Here is a 3356-nt window from a genome sequence, read left to right as displayed (position 1 = left end):
TGGCATGTTGGTGCTTATCTTTACTAAGGTCTGTATGTTGATGTAGGTGTCGTGTTGACGTGGGTGTGTTCATGTGGGAAGCTTGTATTAGGTACTCAGCTAATTAAGCTTGCGGGGGTGGATCTTATAGCTCTCTAGTCCCGCCTCTCAACCTTGCAATTAATTCGTGTACAGGATGTTGAGCCTTTTGGGCTCTATCATATCTACGTTTGAAACTGTATGGAGTCTGCCTCCACCACATCGTTTCTTAGTCTAAACTCTGACAATGACAAATATTATTTCCAATATTCCTAATGTCTAATTTGGGTACTCGGTTTCCACCAGTGTCTCCCTGTGAGTACCGGAAGTCCTGTGAGTACCGACCGTCCTGTGAGTACCAGCCGTGTAAAACAGTCTGTATTTGTGTACTCTGTAATACAGTCTGTATTTCTTAGATCCTCTGAGATCTGTATTTGAAAAAGCAAATGAGTTGAAGAAAGGTAAGGAAGTTCTCGTTTAGAGTACGGGTGGTCGGCAGGTGGAGCGGACTGAAAGGAGGAGTTGTAGAAGCCACCTCCAGCCATAACTTTGAGGTCAAGGGAACTATCAGGGGGGAAAGCGCCAAGTCTTCACAACTATATAGCACTGGGAAGGGGTCAGGATAAGGATTTGGGATGGAACGAGGGGAAGGAATGGTGCCCAACCACTTGGTGGACAGTCGGGGATTGAACGCCGACCAGCATGAAACGAGAGGTCGAATTCGATCGTCTGAACAGTTCAATAACAACTAAACAGGCTACGACAAGGCAAGTCGTCGGGGCATAAAGAGCTAGAACTTACTTCCCCGGTAGTCACTATAAGATAACTGATATCTTGATGTGATTTCTTGAGGTGATTCCGAGGCTCAGCGACCCCGCGGCCCGGACGTCGACCAGGCCTCCTTAGGCAAGTACCAGACGCCACACCCCAACCCTATCCTCAAACCCCTCGACCCAACCCCACCTATCCCCCACACCCCCACCATACACAAGGGTATGAGTGTGGAGGCGGACAGGAATAGCCATCCAGCGAGGCAGCTGATGGATCACGTCTCTACAACTTCCTAGAAGACATCCTTACCTCGTATCAATAAACATTCCACCTTCTGACTATTTTTTGAGGGGGTAAATTACCTGTCGACTCCTGTTGTAAAAATACTGAATAATTCTTTCTGAGATAATGAAGGAAAAAAACAGATATTTACATGAATTTACATGAAGGCAAACCATCACTTTAATGGCCTCAACAAGGACAGGAGGCCGGCGCCTTGTCAAAAGTCCTCCCCCCCATTTTTCATGTGCATAGAGTATCGAGTGTAAAGGGAGTGGAGAAAAGTGCAGGAGAAAGAAGGAAGAGAATAAAAATTATGTAAGGCAAGACGGTAACTCTAAGTTGTACCTTAGACTGAGCTTTGAGGAGAGACTGAGCTATGAGGAGAGACTGAGCTATGAGGAGAGACTGAACTATGAAGAGAGAGGAGGCTGTGCCAGGACCCAACTCCCCCCTCCCCCCCCCCTCCTCACAACAGTAGTGTTTCACTCACTGTACAAGAGCAGCACTCGCAGTAGCTGTGATGTATGGTGTGGACGGGGTACAATTGGTCTCGTGGACCGCGCCTCTAATCTGCCAAGAAAATGGAGGTAAACTTGATGATAAAAGATATTGCATTGAGAGTGATGGTTGGACTATGGTGGTGTTTGGTCTGGTTGTGTGATGTGTGTGTGTGTGTAGTGTGTGTGTGTGTATTTACTATTTGTATTTACTATTTGTGTCTGCAGAATCGAGCTATTAGCCCTTGGAACCGCCTTTCTAACCAATTTATTTTTCCTCTATTATATCTACTACATATATTTCTAACACACACACATACATACACATCCCTCAGGACGCAGCCTATAGCAGCTGTCTAACTCCTAGGTACATATTTACCGCTAGGTGAACAGGTGCATCAGGATTCAAGAAACTACCCATTTGTTTCTGCCTCGGCCGGGAATCGAACTTTAGGCCCTTAGAACTACGACCCCCAAGCGCTGTCCACTCAGCCACGAGGCCCCTAAACTATGAGGGGCCTAATTACCTTATCTATGAGGTAATAACAGCACTTAATGACAGGCGACCTAAGCTACTCTATCCCTTTAAGATGTATTTTTTCTTGTCACAATAAACATACTTGAACGTGAACTTGACCATAAGAGGCCCTGTCTCTGGTCCATCTCAATAGACTACATCAACTCGCCGTGAAAATGTTTCTGCAACTGCATTCTATATTTCTGGAATGTAGCCAAACGTAGGGCTGAACACTTGAATGGAGAGAAACTATCTTTTTAAATATATATTGTATCTCTGAAATGCTTAAGTTTTCGCATTAATGCTAACACTTGAATGCATAATTCGTGTGTGGGTGTGTGTGTGTGTGTGTGTGTGTGTGTGTGTGTGTGTGGTGTGTGTGTGTGTGGTGTGTGCGTGTGTGTGTGTGTGTGTGTGTGCGTGCGTGTGTGTGTGTGTGTGTGTGTGTGTGTGTGCGTGCGTGTGTGTGTGTGTATTCACCTAGTTATATTCATCTAGTTGTACTTGCGGGGCTTGAGCTCTACTCTTTCGGCCTGCCTCTCAACTGTCAATCAACTGTTTCTACTACTACTACTATTTTTTCTACACCACACACACACACACACACACCAGGAAGCAGCCCGTGACAGCTGACTAACTCCCAGGTACCTATTTACTGCTACGTAACAGGGGTACAGGGTAAAAGAAACTCTGCCCATCGTTTCTCGCCGGCGCCCGGAATCGAACTTGGGACCACAAGATCACGTGTACAGCGTGCTGTCCGCTCGGCCACCGGCTCCCTGTGTGTGTGGTTTGAGAAGCCTACAACCCAAGTGAACGAAATGCTTACATTTGTTTCTTTTAATAAGCTCTACAACTTTATAAATACCTATGAAACTTCTTAACTAGATTGTGCATACGGCCCTGACCTAAATGCTCATTAAATATCCTCACAATAGACCCTATATTTATCTTACTAAACTTTGCATGTGTATTGCTTGTTCAACTAAACTCTCCTGTTGCCTATCAAACACGTGTTCACACACTTTCTTGAAAACTAATTACAGGTGTTTATGTTTTATTTGGACGTAATTATTAAGATTATACAAAAGGAACAGGGGGGGGGGAAGGGGGGTCGGGTACATTAATCAAATAATTTGCAAAGATCTTATCTGTGCCATAAAGAATAGTGAGACGCGTCTGCTATTGATGCATTAATTGGAGAATTTATAGCGTCACCTTCAATTTTGATAAAGAGTAATTTATTACATTGGTAATAAATTCATCCCAAT

Source organism: Procambarus clarkii, chromosome 4 (genome assembly GCF_040958095.1).
Source record: "Procambarus clarkii isolate CNS0578487 chromosome 4, FALCON_Pclarkii_2.0, whole genome shotgun sequence".
Taxonomy (NCBI): Eukaryota; Metazoa; Arthropoda; class Malacostraca; order Decapoda; family Cambaridae; genus Procambarus; species Procambarus clarkii.
This window is presented reverse-complemented; position numbering follows the sequence as displayed.